The sequence below is a fragment of the Papaver somniferum genome, chromosome 6 (genome assembly GCF_003573695.1).
Source record: "Papaver somniferum cultivar HN1 chromosome 6, ASM357369v1, whole genome shotgun sequence".
Taxonomy (NCBI): Eukaryota; Viridiplantae; Streptophyta; class Magnoliopsida; order Ranunculales; family Papaveraceae; genus Papaver; species Papaver somniferum.
Genome location: NC_039363.1, coordinates 56362952 through 56382756, shown reverse-complemented (window position 1 = coordinate 56382756; position 19805 = coordinate 56362952).

Below are 19805 nucleotides of genomic sequence, written 5' to 3'. Positions count from 1 at the left end.
TCTAAAACTTATCCTACCTATAAGTCTTTTCTCCGAAAGTGATTGTCTATGGACTGAGTCGAGAAAATACAACTAATCGGTTCACACTTCGTGTGATCGTCTATGGATACGAGATCGAGACAATACAACAACGAAGTATGTTTACTTGATAAAAAGGTTCGGACTTAACCAAACACAATATGATTGCTTATCAAGTACTCCCTCCGTACCTATTATATAGGCGAAATATGATATTTTCTTTGTACCATTAGATAGGCGGAGTGACAATTTCAAGATGGTTTTCATCCATTTGACCCCTATTTATATTGCTTGGTTATCCTCACATTTAAGTTTATGTTTTTAACATAGGGAATATAATAAGGGGTAAAACAGGAAAATCCATGTATATTTATGAAATCAAAAAAAAAAATCTTAATCTAAGAGATTTGGTCCCTCCGCCTATATATGTAGTACGGAGGGAGTAAATAGGAATTAACGTTTGTGTGCTTTACCTTAATTATAATAAAAAAATATAATGCGGAAAATAAAAGTAAATGACACAACAACAAAAAATTTAACGAGGAAACCGCAAATGCAGAAAAACCCCAGGAGCTTGTCCAGAATTGAATACTCTCAGGATTAAGCCGCTACACAAAATTACACCAACGTCGTATAGTTGAGACCAAGTAACTAAACCTATAGTTCACCTAGTTTCGTCTGTATTCCCACGCCTCCAACTTATAAATAAGTCATGTACTTGGATCAATTCCTTGGGTTCGTATTCCAAACAGTAAAGGAACAACAAATTTGTTTGGTATGAACTCTCTTCAACCAAGTGATATGAGCACAAAGGCTCTTCTGTTTATCTTAACATAAACTACTTCCTCAGGTCCTTAGATCTATCATATGTTCAATTACCAAAGTAATCGTTAAGATTTTGCGATCAACACTCTTAATCCAAAGAATTCTGTTGATGCCGATTTACTCAATTAATCAGTCCAATTCTATCACAAGGGTAAAACAGATTATTAATTGGATCTTCTTTTTACCGAAACAAGTATTGTGCACACCAAAGATTATGAACTCACAAATAAGAAATCTTCAATATCTTATTCGTCTTCAAATATTCTTAGATCTTCAATAAACACCTGCACACAATCACTTGAATCTCTTGTGATCAATCACGCACAGAACGGAGTCTGTTAACAATGGATTATCACAAGATCTTCTTTAGAACTAACAACAGCCTAAAGATCCCTGTCGAAACTCTGAACTAGTTTGAGTGAATCTTATATCATAAGAGAAGATTCTCAAGCATAAACAAACTAGGTGCAATCAATGTTCAACCACCGTTAGTCAATCAAATCAATGAAAACAAAAGATAAAACGCAATTATCTAGTTTCCCACCAACGATACTAATAGAGATTCTCAATCCCAATGAAGACTTTAAAATGAGCAGCCGTAAGATATTTCGCCTCATTAGGTTACTCTCCTATCCGAATATGCGGCTTCACCAGTAGCAGCACAACAAGAGGTAGTTTGTTGTTACGAAGGATTAGTTTGCTAGAAATGCAAACTTCAGTATTTATAGACTAGGAAGTTTGGACACCAAGGAATTTCCAAAACCGGAAATATTCTCAAGATATTTATTAAAGCACAAATTCGGTTTCCAAAATTCCTGGAAATGCTCTGTCCAAAAATAATGATCGAAATCTTTCAGTAAATCTTTAATTAGTAAATGCACATTACTAATTCTTATTTTCCTAAAAATGAAATTAATAACCTTAATTAAAAGATTCTTAACTTATTTATGTTTCGATCCTGGGATTCTCTTCCATTAGCTATTAAGGAATAACTTTGAACAATTAAATAATAAACATTCACAACACGTGTTCAAAGTATGTCGACATCCTAACTTTGTAAGTTCTCTTTCATACTTACAACCTTGAAACCGATTTGCCACACTTCCAAACAATTTTAGAATTGGTTCATCTGACTTTCAAGAACTATGTGATTGATCAAATAACATTCAATCACAAATCATGGGTGTATCTACCAAAACAAGTTTCGGTTCTACCTCCATATGAGTACTGCACCTCTTACTAGGATCGGTTCCCCTTTTCCCAGTTTTGGTCAGACATAAAATCACAAACCCGATCATACCATCTCAGGTGATTACTTAAGATCGGTTTCACTAATAAAAGTCATACCAATACATAAGTCAGGTCTTTGTGAATAGTTCTACCAAGAACACAAACAAGTTGTGAGCGGTTATACTCAATAACACATATTGGTTGTTCATAAGATAATCAATGAATAACAAAACCAATAACACCTGGCAATTTCCTTTTCGGTTCACAAACAAGTTTATGAACTTACTTCCTTAGAACACATGTAAACATTGTTCCCTAGGATGAAATCCTCACCTCATACCCATACATAATCACAATAACATTCAAATGATTATGGCGATGTCTTACCTACAAAGTTCACTGGTTAAACAATAAACCTCGTATTGTATTCCTTAGTACTATGTCTATCTAGAGTTCAAATATGCTTCGCAGTTTTGTTTTCAATATGCACGACTTGAAAGATAAGTTAGGGAATGAAACAGTTCAAGTCAAATATCACTAACCTCAAGTGGAAAGATGATTGTTGTCATTGTAGATCCTTGCTTCTTCACGTCTTCAAGTCTTCATAATACTTGTAATGTCTCATATCCTAATAATTTCAAGCTAACATATACGAACTTGACTCTAGTACATAATCAAGCGACTCTTAACATGAGTTTTGATTCACTAAAATATGACAACCAAACTTGACATACCAACGCTTGGTGGGTTCAACCGAGCTGTGCTCTAACAATTTCCCCTTTTGTCAATTTTAGTAACAAAAATCTAACATCATATGGATAAAAAAATTACAAGAATTCATTACACATACGCTTGATTCCCGAATTCAACAGCACAGTAAACTGCATACATTCAATCCTAAAAAATATCGTTGTTGACATTATAATAACAAAGATAATACTCCCCCTAAGGAAGACAGGTAGATATTCAATCCGCACGTCTTTGTTATACTACTTAATATGATATGTTACTCCCCCTTAGTCTGTGCTATCACTCTTTCGTTTTGATAAACGTTTAAGCACCAATGTTCTTTTCCTTAGCGATACCAATCAATACAAAATCAATGCCAGTATCACTTTTTTACTCCATATATTTCTCCCCCTTTTTGTCACAAAATGACAAAGAAACGAAAATATAAAGGACAACACGAAAAGAATCTTACAAATCTCAAAATAGACTTGCAACCTGTAGAGTTAGGCACGAGGGTTCCACACCCCATGTTCTGATAACCAATATCAAAATCGAAACTACAAGTAGTTTTATTTTGATATGTTATCAAGGAAACAATTTTCCGAAATAATTTTTCCACTTTAGTTTATCAAACCAAAAATCAACTAAGCACCTTAGTTCCTTTGCTAAACCGATTGTACAAATACAATCGCTTAATTCGATAATACCAAAATAAAGATAACTCTATTTTTCTCATCAGGTTCTAATTATCCATAAACTTAGAATTTTCAATTTTAAACAATACAAGTACTAGGTTAGTTAACTAGCATTCGATTAGACTTGAATAACCGAAACCTCACTTCGATAAGTCTAACTAAGATCAGAATTAACTTAGTTTCTCTTATCCGGAATCGAATTGGACTAAACAACTCATCCCATAAACCTTTTATTTCGTTAAGCCATAAATAATTCATACAAACCAAATAAATCAACTTGCATAATTATTTTCCTCAACCGGAAGCAATTGAAACAACATAGACATTAAAGCAACGCAATTGCACCGCAATTTTGTAAGCCTAAACAATTGATACCACACAATAAAGCAAGATAACAATAGTTTTTCTTAACCGGAACTAATTGAATCACACATACATCCATAAACACATAACGGAATAAACATCAATTGTACCGAAATTTTGTTAAGCAAAAGCAATAAATTCAGGCTTTTCTTAAACAGGGAAACAATTAACTAACAAGATTGTAACCTCAAATTTCGCATCCACTTCTCCAATAAGTTTGTGTGTTCGTCCAGGGAGAATTGATATCGAAATATCATTATGTTATCATCCTTATGCAAAAACAAAAGAATAACAACAACCAACCTTTACCAGAGAAAGGTTGAAAATCGGTTTTAACAATTGCAAGCAAAAGTTGAAAACCGTCGAAACACATATGCTTTTATGCTAAACCAAAACCGATTCAATGTATTGTGACTTTTTCACATATTGTTTCTATCGGAACCCCTCATGATTCTTTGATAAAGCCTACCAACATGGGCTAGAACTTAATCCTGCTAAATCAAAAAGTCACCCAAACCACAAGGGTTCACAACATATGAGATCGAATATTAAGGTAGTAAAACCGAAATCAAACATCCCATAAACATACATAGCAATAATATGAGAGCATTCAAGCACAGGCTATGTAAACCGACAACTATCACAAGAAAATTATAAATCAAATAATTTTATTCATAATAGTTTTATTCATAATAGACTAATACAATCATTGAAAGAAATAAAAAATTGATGTCTATTTTTCTGGATTAAATATTACAACATATATCTTAATCTCTAGAAGACCTCTCATTATTTACCGAAGATTCTTCAGTGTTTTGATTCTTAGGTCTTCTCTTCTCTTTCAGATGATTGAGTCTTTGTTTCAGAAGATTCAATTCCACAACCGACTTTAAGAGGTTTGATTCGAGCAGTTTCTAATTCGCTACTGCAGTTTCCAAAATCTCACGAGCGACTTCAAAATCTCCCATTAACATAAGCATAAGCTCAAGAGAAATATGATTCTTTTTATGTTCGTTTGAGAAATAGCACTTGAACTCAACTGGAAAGGTCTCAAGTTTTCAAAGTTGAGATTCAATGTCAATAGTACCCATCTTTGACCGCAAATAAAACATAGAAGAATATCGGTCCAAAAGATGGTTTATATAATAATTCAAACTTGGTTTCCAAGAATGAAATACCTAATCTCGGTATTTTATTTGTGAAAATATACATTTTTGGAAACAACATAAGAGTTTTTCCGAAACAGTATGACCTAGAGGTTCTGGAAATATTTTTCAAAAATTTTTGTCAGGGAATTCCCAAAGATATTCCAAGTATTATAAAAATACTTTAGATATTCAAGAGTATAAAATTATACGTTCTTCAAATTCTTGTGTTCCTTTTAAGAATTTCTCTTTTTATTTGGATTGAGCACATCTAGGGAAATTCCAAAGGCCAACATCAGCTGTTGGAGTGAACTAGTGATAGCTCAGAATTTATGGAACATGATCCATCATGATATTTTTGAATATATATCCTTTTGGGATTCTTCCAAGAATAAACTTCTTTCATTGTGTCACAGCTTGAGTGATCTGATTTAATAGAATAATCAGCTCGATGATCAAAATCATAATCGTGACTTGAAGTTTTTTGAGTTGTGATATAACCAGAACTCTTATACCGACCCAGGAATTTCTTGGAATATGACATCATCATTTCATGAGATTGTTTCCTGGATTCAATCTTAGACAGTTAATCAACAACAAAACAACATGATCTGAAATCATTCCCTTTTGTGTGCAAGAGTCGATCTTTACTTCTGTCTGAGAGATAATCATTGTCACCATGGATGAAAATTGGTCTTGACCGGATAGTACTAGTCATAAGATTATCCCTAGAAACGCATCCATCATGATTCTTGTGAGTAGTTAGACCATTTGAATCACAATGTTGTATATTAGTTAAGAGATTCTGGAGGTTAGAATCACATATCCTTGTCTTAGCTAATATAACTCTTTTGGCTTGAGAAAGTTCAAGTCTTTTAGATTCAGCATCTTCACGAATCAAGAATTCTCTGACGATCTTTTCGGCAGATGTGTAGCGCCCCCTAAGTTAGCAGCTGACTAATCCAAGAGATTAACAAAATAAAGAGGCACCATAAATCTAATTAAAATACTTAAACATTTAATTAAGAAATCTGCTACAAAACTTATCCCAAAACTAACCCCGCTCAGAATATATATACATGAACTTCTCTCAAATGATACATATACAATAGTCAATTGGTTTACAGATACAATAGACAACATAATAAACATAGCAGAAGTTAACTAATTAACGGAGTCAACACTTGTGGCTTTCGCTGCGCAACTCTGATCTGTCTCTGAAAACTGAAAGTGGGAATAATTAACATTTAACTTCTAAGTAATCATAAACAAGTTTTTTTTTCCCAAAAATTGAATAGTGACCAAGTCACTGAGATACACAAACACGAATATGGACAAGATCTTTCTTCAAACAATGTATACTATGGTTGTGCAATTCCGAACTCGCAAATCCACACCTAATCGTATGTATGGATGTCGACAATTCCGAACTCGCAAACTTTCGACCGATATAAGCATAAAAGATGAATTCATGTAGATATAAATTTGAAAGAGCATATCCTCACAAAAGTAAACAAACATATATATGGACAAACTCCTTCTTCAAACAATGTATACTATGGTTGTGCAATTCCGAACTCGCAAATCCACACCTAATCATAAATATGGATGTCGACAATTCCGAACTCGCAAACTGTCGACCGATATAAGCGTAAAAGCTGAATTCATGTAGATATAAATGTGAAAGAGCATATCCTCACAGAAGTACACAAACATGCATATGGACAAACTCTTTCTTCAAACAATGTATACTACGGTTGTGCAATTCTGAACTCGCAAATCCACACCTAATTGTAAATATGGATGTCGACAATTCTGAACTCGCAAACTGTCAACCAATATATCATAAAAGCTCTAGGTATAAATGTGAAGGAGCGTATCCTATATACCACACGTGGAAATTCTTATTTCCCATAACAATTCATATTGACCACAACACATTACAGGTCCTTTCCAAACCATGGAAAGATTAACAGAATCAACAGAATTATCATAAAACAAGTTAAACAATGCATAGAACGCACAAACAGAAATACATGAGTTTGTTAAACATAAACTGTTGTAAAGGAAAAAAATAATGGTTACCAAAGAGTCAAATGTATTTCCACCTCTTTTGATGACAAGCCACGCCTACTTCGAGATCCACGAACCACTGGTTCATCCTTTGAATCGATCGTTGTTAATATAGACTAACTGTTAATCACACAAGAAGTCTAAGAAACTAGCCAAAACGGCTCACATAAGAATCATACAAGTCTAACTAATGGTTTTAAGCCCATTTATTCTTCTACACCATTTTATTATCTATCTTTAACATATGTCAGGTTTACTAATTCAATTGGGTTGGTTGTATAGTTCACTTGAATAGTCTCAGGAAGATATACCTCTATGTATAAGGAACCAAAGGCTAAATCGAACCTTAAGGGTCCAATTCATATTCATTAGGAAAACTAACTATAAGCCCAATTTAACTAAACAAGCCCATTAACTAAGGTCCAGTCCATAAGAGTCATCTAACAGTCACTAACGGTCAAACTGATGATCAAAGGTCAACCAGAAGTCAACGTCAATCAAAGGTCAAGTCAAGTGGTCAAGGTCAGGTCCTGGCCACTGAGTCAAATCGGGACAGATCCTGGTTACTGAGTTAACTCGGTCAAAAGACTAATTCAGGTAAAAGGAATAACCCAGCCAAACAGACTGAGTCAGGCAATAACAAAAACAGAGTCAAACTGAATAAGTTCAGTTAGACAGACAAAGGTTCTCACACAGCTATAACTCTAATCCAAGTTCAACTTCAAATTACACAATACATCAGTTCATTCATTCTTAAACAAACTTCAGAATTCAATTACAACACTAAACTAAGTTTACCTGATCTGCAATTGCAGGCTTTCACAATTACTGTCAATACAACATTACAACTGCTCTTTTTCCATCTCACTTCACCTGCAATGGCAGTTGTAAGCCTCTATTGAAGTTATTACCCCCAACAACCACCATTACCAAAACTCATCTCCATTTCAAATGCCACTACAAACCATCAGCACAACCTACTATTACCACCTCCGAGCCACGCACTCAAATACCAAAACACCAACACTATCTCACTTATACAATTACATTCACCAGGCATCTGCGTCATTGATAGCACTAGTCCTGCAATTGTAACTCAAGCCCTGCAATCTCTAAGCCATACTCAGCCTCCATCCAAACTTGTATTCCTTAACACACATCCACAAGAAAACATTTAAGAACTCTAGCAAAGCATAGCATCTCCATCATTTGAAGTTCAATTCAGTATACCGGAACAAAGGCTTCAACACCAGCAACAATACAATTTCTCAACTCAGCTTCAACAGCAGCATTAGCTTCACCAAACCAACTACAACTCTTATTATTAACCAATTTTCACTACCATATTCGTATTAACCAAACAACAACAACAAATTCACTTTAATTAAACTCAACAATTCATTTGAAATCACAAGGTCAGCTTATTTACCTTAATCTGCAATTGCATAGTCAGAACACAACCCAATTGTAACTGCAATACTCTCTGCATTCTGAACTCCATAATCTTGACTTGAGCCATAACACCAACAACATCATCAAATACTTCCATTCATTTCAGTTCACAGCTGAACAAAGTCAACATCACATGTATCTCCATCTTAGCATTACCAGTACATATACTCTCTATAATTACACCAGTTATTCATTCCCATGTAACTTCAACATCTCCTTTATACCAAACTCAGATTAACTCTTGCAAACAGGTACAACAATCTACTCACTCCTTAACTGTACTTCATTACAAGCCTAAACCACATATGCAATTGCACAATTATCATACCACTTCAATTTCATTTGCAGTCTCGTAAACATAATCTAAGAAATTGAATATCAATAATTACCTCTGAATTGATTCATCCATTTCAAGAACACCAGCACTCCCTTCAGTTCGTCTCAACTTACATCCATTAGAACTTGAAACCCATCTCCTTCTGCTAACTAGTTCATCTTCAATCAATCTATAAACCCTAACTCTTAATTTGGGGAAGAACAAACACAAACCCTATTCTCTGATTGATCAACTCATCACCCTATTTTTTAAATTAATATAATACCCCTGTTAAATCATCCCTCCTGGATATTAATTCCATCTTCTCTGAGTTTAATCTCATGAAACCCTACATTGAATTTCAACTCAATTTACAGAAACCCTAACCCTTCGATTCTTCACTGAATCACCTTCATAACTTCAATTCAACAACTACCCAAGATTCTTCATATAACCATAGCTCTAATTTCATCTTCAAAATCTTCAGAACCTTAATCTAAATCTTCAAACCCTACTCCCTGATTCACTTCCTCCTTCGAGTCTGAATCAACAACAAACATCATCACCACCAACAATAGTCAGTTCTTAAGATTTACCCTAAGTTTATCTTTGATATCGCAGCCTCAGAAATCTCGCAGACGCCGGAGGCGAAGAACAAAAGCAAAAAAAAAAAAAAAAGGAGATGCAGACAAGAAGAGGAAAGAAGAAGTGAAAGTGGAAGTCTTCTCTCGAGTCTCGACACGTTTTCGTGACAAGGCCAACGTCCCATAATAAAGGAACCCACCCAAACGTTAAGGGGAGTCAGGTCGGTTAATTGGAAAAAAGACTCTTTTACCCTTCATACTCATTCGATAATATCCTCTTCGTCCGGTTTCCGAATGACACGTTCGAGCAGCCCATTCCGCGTAACTTTTCGACATCTATCTAATGATACTAGTTTCGTAACTAAATCTTTTTTAGATTAATTCTTATTAATTAATGTTCGTGATAAACTAATCGAGTTATTTCCAGCTAATTCGTCACTTGACTAGTCTAATAGCGTTGACGAGCTTCAAGGTCTTTACAAGTTGGATAATAGATATTATCCTTTAGATTATAATTTTCAGCAAGCTTTATGAAAAATTTAATCTCATTACTGTCATCTAAATCTGACTTATTTTCCACAACAATTTGTTTTCTTATTAACAAATCATGGTTAATATTTCTTGAGTTGTGTTCCGCTAGTGAACTAACAGTGTAGAGTTGTTTATCAGGTTTTGAAAACAAACATCCTCTAATAAGTATAATATCTTCTTGTTCAACGTTAACTGAATCGGACATAGATTCAATTTCTTATAGGTTAGATCGCACCAAACACAGATGTTAGATCTTTTCGTGTTTGCATGCTATGATACCAATTCAAAATACGAGGGTACCCAAATATACCTCAATCTAAAACTTTTCCTACCTATAAGTCCTTTCTCCGAAAGTGATTATCTATAGACTGAGTCGAGACAATACAACTAATCGGTTCACACTTCGTGTGATCGTCTATGGATACGAGATCGAGACAATACAACAATGAAGTATGTTTACTTGGTAAAAAGGTTCGGACTTAACAAAACACAATAAGATTGCTTATCAAGTAAATAGGAATTAACGTTTGTGTGATTTACTTTAATTATAATAAAACAATTATAATGTGGAAAATAAAAGCAAATGACACAGCAATATTTTGTTAACGAGGAAACCGCAAATGCAGAAAAACTCTGGGACCTTGTACAAAATTGAATACTCTCAGGATTAAGCCAGTACACAAAATTACACCAACGTCGTATAGTTGAGACCAAGTAACTAAACCTATAGTTCACCTAGTTTCGTCTGTATTCCCACGCCTCCAACTTATAAATAAGTCACGTACTTGGATCAATTCCTTTGGTTCGTATTCCAAATAGTAAAGGAACAACAAACTCTCTTCAACTGAGTGATATGAGTCGGACAAAGGCTCTTCTGTTTATCTTAACATAAACTCCTTCATTAAGTCTTTAGATCTATCTTATATTCAATTACCATAGTAATCGTTAAGATTTTTCAATCAAACTCTTAATCCAAAGAATTGTGTTGATGCCGATCTACTCAATTAATCAATCTAATTCTATCATAAGGATAAAAACCGATTATTAATTGGATCCTCTTTTTACCGAAACAAGTATTGTGCACACCAAAGATTATGAACTCACAAATTAGAAATCTTCAATATATACTTCATTTTCAAATCTTCTTAGATCTTCGATAAACACCTGCACACAATCACTTGAATCTCTTGTGATCAATCACGCACAGAACGGAGTCTGTTAACAATGGACTATCATAAGATCGTATTTAGAACTAACAACAGTCTAAAGATCCCTGTCGAAACTCTGAACTAGTTTGAGTGAATCTTATATCATAAGAGAAGATTCTCAAGCATAAATAAACTAAGTTCAATCAAAGTTCAACCACCGTTAGTCAATCAAATCAATGAAAACAAAAGATAAACCGCAATTATTTGGTTTCCCACCAACGGTACTAATAGAGCTTCTCAATCCCAATGAAGACTTTAAACTGAGCGGCCGTAAGATATTTCGCCTAATTAGGTTACTCTCCTTTACGAATAGGCGGCTTCACCAATAGCAGCATAACAAGAGGTAGTTTGCTGTTACAAAGGATTAGTTTGCTAGAAATGCAAACTTCAGTATTTATAGACTATGAAGTTTGGATACCAAGGAATTTCCAAAACCGGAAACATTCTGAAGATATTCATTAAAGCACAAATTCGGTTTCCATAATTCCTGGAAATGCTCTGTCCAAAAATAATGATCGAAATCTTTAAGAAAATCTTTAATTAGTAAATGCACGTTACTAATTCTTATTTTCATAAAAATGAAATTAATAACCTTAATTAAAAGATTATTAACTTATTTATGTTTCGATCCTGGGATTCTCTTCCATTAGCTATTAAGGAATAACTTTGAACAATTAAATAATAAACATTCACATCACGTGTTCAAATTATGTCGACATCCTAACTTTGTAAGTTCTCTTTCATACTTACAACCTTGAAACCGATTTGCCACACTTTCAAACAAGTTTAGAATTGGTTCATCTGACTTTCAAGAACTATGCGATTGATAAAATAACATTCAATCACAAATTGATCATGGGTGTAACGGTTTTACCAAAACAAGTTTCGGTTCCACCTCCATGTGTGTACTGTGCATAATCACACTAGCTTTCCAAAATTTGGTTGACTAGGTACTAGGATCGGTTCCCCATATATATATATGGTATCTAACTTGAATGTGTTGCACATGTCCATAGGATCGGTTCCTCTTTGCCTAAAAATGTATTGCACATGTCCATAGGATCGGTTCCCCTTTCTGCTATAAACCTGTTGCACCTCATACAAGGACCGGTTCCCCTTGTGATGTACTGCACCTCTTACTAGGATCGGTTCCCCTTTTCCCAGTTCAGACATAAAATCACAAAACCGATCATACCATCTAAGGTGATTACTTAAGATCGGTTCCACTAATAAAAGTCATACCAATACATAAGTCAGGCCTTTGTGAATGGTTTTACCAAGAACACAAACAAGTCATGAACGGTTCTACTAAATCACACATATTGGATGTTCACAAGATATGCAATGAATAACAATCCCAATAACGCCCGACGATTTTCTTTTCGATTCACAAACAAGTTTATGAACTTATTTCCTTAGAACACATGTAAATATTGTTCCGTAGGATGAAATCCTCACCTCATACCCATACATAATCACAATAGCATTCAAAATGATTATGGTGATGTCTTATCTACAAAGTTTAATGGTTAAGCAATAAACCTCGTATTGTATTCCTTAATACTATGTATATCTAGAGTTCAAATATGCTTCGCAGTTTTGTTTTCAATATGCACGACTTGAAAGATACGTTAGGAAATGAAACAGTTTAAGTCAAATATCACTAACCTCAAGTGGAAGGATGATTGTTGTCATTGTAGCTCCTTGCTTCTTCATATCTTCAAGTTTTCGCAATACTTGTAATGTCTTATATCCTAATACTTTCAAGCTAACCTATACGAAGTTGACTCTAGTACATAATCAAGCGACTCTTAACATGATTTTTGATTCACTAAAATATGATAATCAAACTTGACATACCAACGCGTGGTGGGTTCAACCGAGCTATGCTCTAACACGCATTATATGTTTTATCATTATAATAGAAATATCACAAGTAGTATGTAAACAACCTAGAAAGATTTCAATCTCAAACTATACATAACATATACAAGACTTGTTCTTGTTGGAATTTCATTCGTACAATTCGAGTACATACTAGATTGATTGGATATTGAATTTTGAGATCGTCCAAGTAAACTTGTTTACAAATCAGGTACATGGATCTTTATAGTTGATCTATACTTACTGATTATAACAAGTTTTTCCATATAGATTTCCGAACTTGTACTTGGTACCCTCTCCTTTTCACTAAGGACTTCCCAGAAAAGCCATTTCGTGAAGAGCTTCTTCATATATTATTGAAGAAAGCGCATACGTAAAATTTTGAAAAAATAATAATTAATAACTTCTTTATATTTTTAATCAGATCTATTGATGGGTAAATTCTTCTTTCAGTGGAAGAAACAATAACTATGATGAGTGTTAGAGCATCTCCTTGGTCAAAACTCACAATTTTTGATATGTCAAGCTTGTAGTCAAATTTAATCTATCAAAATTATGTCTTGGTTTATAGTCTACTAAAGTCAGTCTTGGACTAGGAATAGAGAATGGTATCAAAATTCACCAATCAACCTTGAAGATTGAAGACGGCGTCAACGGAAACTTCATTAACAGGTATGTGAGGATGAATATCCTATTTACTCATATTATCTACCATTCTATCTACTGAGACAATTCGTACTATTTTAGTATAATGATGAACATTTGCAAAGAAGAATGCAAGATAAGGAGTAAGTCCAGTTAATTCTTAAAGTTCACAAACTGTTTTACCAGTTCACGAACTTGAACTTATAAATATAAATACTTGATTCTTAGAATTTTAATTAACTCGCGTACACGAAATAATTTGCACAATTCGCGAACTAGTCGATTTTGGATAGTATTGGATACTATTTATTTCAAAGCAATCCAACAGATTTATACAGTTTGGGAACTAGATGATTTCGAATGTTTCCTGTAAACCTTTTATTTTCAAGTACACCAACCGTTTTGACAATTCGTGAATATGCCATAATCAAAAGGTTTCTGAGTTACAAGACGATTTTGAGTTCACAAACTATTTTGACAGTTGACGAACTAATTCGGTCTTGTGATATATATTTTACTTATGCTTGGAGGTTCCATAATCACTTAACAATGTCTCGCTGGAAAATCACTTGGCGCATTACATATACTTATGGTTGTACACAATTTCTTTGTGTTTCAAGGCAACTTCTCATATCTTTTCATGTATAATCTATACGGATGAGTAATATAAAACAATTCGTAAACATGAAAACTAGTTCAAGAACCTTCTTTGCTTATCATTTTTCATCAATATTAATAGAGGACTCGCCTGCACACTAGAGTATCAATCCTGGCATTTTTATGTCTTAGTTGCAACTATAATAGTCCTCTAAACCTAGGTTTCCTCTGGTGAAAGTGTATTAGGTCACGACTTTGAAAGACTTCACTAAGGGACTCGTGAATCCTGGTCAGACTATCTTTTACCTAATAGTTCTTGTTATCAGAATCTCGTTCTTATAGATCTTTTGTTTTCCTAACTATGGATCAGGAACGAGATAGATAGAAATCACAAAGTACTATTTGTTTCAGACTTTGTAATTCCACGAGATAGATATCTAAATCACTTCTGGGTTGATTTGTTTAGATTGTTCTTGTGAGGTAGAACTGATTAAGCATCTATATAAGTATTTGAAAAAATAATTTCAAGCTAATCTTAAGATTGTTTAATATCTTTTTTTCTTGAAGATCCCTCATAACATGTAGATTTCCATACCTTGATTGAATATATTTCTGAAGGAAATCAAATACGCTTTCTGTTAGAGGCAGAATAATCATACAAGGCTTCACTTAGTTTGAAGCAACTCCTAGTCCTGTAAAGAACGTCAGCTAGGGGAATCGTGTTGTGCATGATCTTTCGAGATCCAAGAGACGCAAAGGAGCACAACTGAAGCGAAATTGCTCATAGGGTCGATTCGGCATCAACTACATTCCAGTCTGAAGTTTGATAGTAGGCTAGTGTGTGTAGCGGCTTAATACAGTATGATGGATTTTTATGCTTGGCAGTTTTCCTTGTTAACAAAATTTCTGGTGTCTATTGTTATTTTTTATCCGTGTTATATTTATCTATAATAGAATACAAAGCTTGTCTAAGTTAGGCTAGATAAAGAGCAGCCGAGATTTGTCTAGGAGGGATAAATCTACGGTCGTGGTTTTTTCAATCAATTATTATAAAAACTTTATTAATTATTGTCCTATTAATTTCTCATGATGAATGATTAATTAATTTTCATGATAAATGTTCATTTAATGTTTCTAATAAATACATATTTTTATTTATAAATAAGTTTATTGAAAACTATACATATATATATATATATCGATCGGTAAAGAATTTGGTGCCGGCAAGTTTCGAACTCAGGTAACTGGTATCATCACCTAATGACTTTACCATTGTACTACAATGATCCTGGTTATAAATTATGTTAATAATTTTTAATGGTGGTAGTGAAAGAAGTAGTGGGTGGTAGAAACAGTGGCGGGTATTTGTGAGTGGTGGAGGTACTATATATAATAAAGTAGTAAAAAGAAACTAACACGTTTCCATAATAATAATTAAGGACTTTCTCTTTGGTAACATTACTGGTGGTGGAAAAAATAGTGGGCGTGACTGGGTTTTGCGTACAGTGGTGGATGCTAGTGAATAATAGTGGACAATAATAGTTTTGTGTCTTTACAAAATGGGCAACATTTTATTATGATAGATGTAGTTGGCTGTTTTTAGCACAACTGGTAAGGACAAAAAACAAGTATTTTGAGGAGGATACTAAATCATATAAGACAATATGTTCATGACCGCTGGATCACTCAAATGGGATCCCAGCTATTTATAGTATCCGATCGAATAAATCATGGTTTTTAGTATTAAAATAAAAATGATTACATTTCCAGAATACAAAACAAATTTTGGACAAGTTAGGCTAGATAACAAATGATCAAATTTATACTTGCAGTTGCAGAACATAAATCTACCGCTATAAATGATCACGTTTAATTAAAATTTAATAAATGTTTCTTTAATTAATTAAATGAATATATTTTTGTCGATACATAATAAATTTATTTGATATTAACCATATCAGTAAGCATTAATGGTGGTTGTGATGGTAGGCAGTGTTGGGGATAATGGTGGTGGGTATTGGTGAGACTGGTGGAGTGGTGACAATAATGTGGTGGTGGAAGAAGTAGTGGTACTAGGGTGAGAAAAGGGGTCCTAAGATAGGTAAATTAAGCACTAATGGTGCTTTTGATGGTGGGTGGTGGTGGTGGATCGACGATGAGGATAATGGTGATGAGTATTGGTGAGACTAGTGGAGTGGTGACGATAATGTGGTGGTTGAAGAAGTAGTGCTAGTAGGGTGAGAAAAGGTGTCCTAAGATAGGTAAATTATTTAGTCACCCTTGGTTAATTTTTCTTTGTTTTGTTTTAGTTTGATTTTAGTTTTCAAATTACTTTTTTAATTATTTTTTAAAATTAAAACAATTTTAAAGGCTAGATTTTGACAAAAAAAGAAGATGTTGTGATTTTAAGATTTGCCGAGTAGGGGGCAGGAAGAAAAATGAAACCTATAAAAAAAATTGACCAAACACAAGGCTACACGCGAATTAATTGTAATCAGTTTAGTTTCTCATATCTCTCTTTATTCCCTTTTTTGTCATAGTTTCTGTTTTTGTCATTATTTATCCCCTACTTCATGGGATTATGCAAGGCTACGCGTGAATTAATTGTAATCGATTCAGTTTCTCACATCTCTCTTTATTCTCCTTTTTAGTCATGATTTCTGTTTTTGTCATTTCTCCCCAACTTCGTGTAATTATGCATGCTGAGAAACAGTTCATGATAATAGGTAAAGAGATAAGAAAAGAAGTGGATCACGAATTAAATATTAGTAAGCAACTGACTACAGGTTTTTTAATTAATCAAATGAATATATTCGGACATAGCAGGTTAGTTAGTAATTCGGGGTACGGGAAACGTTCAGACCGGGATACGTACGAATATTATACGGCTTCGCAAAAGTCAAATTCGATCAAAAATCCGGTCAACGGTTCGTTCAGAGATATGAATTCGGCATATATTAACCTGTTTAAAAATCATTTTTAATATAATCTATCCTTGGATACTATAATTTAATAATTGACATGAACTATATATATGATATCTGCATTACAATCAGCAAATAACATGTATATATATATATTGTGGTACTAGAATCAGATTGGTGTATGTAAAATTTTAAAAGTACAAAATATAATAAAAAATGATAATTTAGTGATGATGTGGCAAAATATTATATGGACAGTATGATTCGGTAATTCGTAAATACGCGTATAAAGCTGGAAATTCACGAATCTAAGTCGGGGTTCCAGTTATACGGCCGATACCTATAGATTTGGTCGATACAGACGGATTCATGAATTATACGTGTATAATTTGCGAACTTACTAACTAGGAGCAGGATGCGTTTTATTACCAAAAAATTAGCTCAAACATGTTTCACAAATTTATGGTTTTGGTAATGGTATGATGACAGGATCACATTGGAAGTATGAAAAATAATAGTACTAATATCTTCTCTAACTATTGCTATTCCGTGACAGTCATCAAACATACAATTTCAATTGTAGTATTACTAGGGCTTAACCCCTGCCGTAACGGCACGGGCATAATTTTTATTTAGTTATGCATTTTCCGACATATATGAATATTAAATATAATATTTATTAATATCAAGTTTACCCTTCTTATCATTACAAAAGTAAAGAAAAACCCGATAAATATTTTATTCTTCACTCCACAAATCCTTTTCATCATTTTCCGCCTTGACATTTTCGCATACCATGCCTATTCTTTCTCGATTTGCATCCTCAATCCAACCATGAAATGATATCAGAATTAATTTTTACATATTTTGTCCCCCCAAAAACACATTATTTTATGTGTTTTTTAGTTTACAAAGATATCTTATCGATCCTTTGAAATGGTATTACCTTTCTGCATCTTCCTTATTTTAGTGAAGGATGTTAGGATCTTCATGGACCATATGAACCTGCTATATATGGGCCCAACCACATAGCATTGATGCTATCCCTACTTGACCACTTTGGGATAAGAGGTGTGTGGTTTTAATATAAAAGGCCTCGGCGCTACGTAAGGAGATGCCCAAGCTTATTAAGCTCCACATGTACTCCTCTTTCTTCCATGTGGGACTATCCCTAGATATACATATGTGGTTTATCGCGCCACATACTCCAACAGTCTCCACCTTGGCGAGATTTAACCACTTCACCAATCCAATAAGACTCCATCATATGATTGACATCTGTATATGCTACCCATCGATCATGATTATTGTCACTATGCGTTCTGGAATCCTACTCCACCTTGAGGTAATGAGAAGGCAAGTACTAACTCCACCTTAAGCATCAGTTATACCTTGAGCATCTCCTTGTCGATCTAGAACCCTGCTCCACTTGAGTTAATGGGTGAGACACTAACTCTACCTTGAAAGCCAGTTCTAGGTCTTGTCTGCTTCACCTTGATTCTGACTCCACTTGCGCCCTAAACCGGGTGAAATCCACAACCATTTTTACGTTTGGACAGTAGACCAACCATGGGCTCTGACCTGATACCAATTGTTAGGATCTTCACGGACCATCATACACTACTCAGGGCCCGACCGCATAACCCCGAACCTCACTTGACCACCTTGGGATAAGAGGTGTGGGGTTTTTAACTAAAATGCCTTAGTGCTATGTATGGAGATTCCCAAGCCTATTAAACTCCACATGTATTCCTCTTTATTCCATGAGGGACTATCCCTAGCTATACATATGTGGTTTATCGCGCCACATACTCCAACAGCCGAGCGGTACCAAAACATTAAACTATGTAAGTTATAACAAAACTGCAGCATCAGAACTCATTCTTCTCAAGAATAATTGTGTAGATATTAACAGTGTTCGGATCCTTTGTGTTTTCCCCCTTTAAGAATAGTCTGAAAAGAGTAAAACCCGGAATTGAATCAACAATACATAACGTAATTTATGTTCTTACTATTTCATTGACATAATAAAAAGATAATTAATTCACTTAAGCTATTATATTTTAAAAATTTTAAGTTATTTCCGATTGCAACCATTTTAATCATATGCGATGTAGTTCTAGTTTTTCAAATTTCCCAGATATATTATGTACATAATTCAATTCGTCAGGAAGAGTTCACCGAATGGAATATAGGTAATGACTTGTCCTTTCGTAACACTGTGGACTTTTCAACATAGTTAGATCCATATTTGGTAAAAAGCACTGTATTTTGCGTTCTCAGGTGAGAGTAATCTAGGTATGGATACCTCCCAGAAAACTGTTGATGGATGACCGCATAAGTGTCAGTTGAAAATCCCACACTATCGGATAACTGCAGTGACTAAGTGGGGAAAATATTCGCGGAGGATCAGGTTCTTACAAATGGTATTATAGTCGACCACGGGTTACCTGTCGAGGGTTAAAGAGTATGCTTGAGGGATTGTGTCGGAAAAGGGTCTCATGAGTGAGAAAAAAATGACAGAGTCAAATATTGAACATATTCCGGAGCCGAGGGAGGCTCCAAATTAAGTTGGTGATACTATAA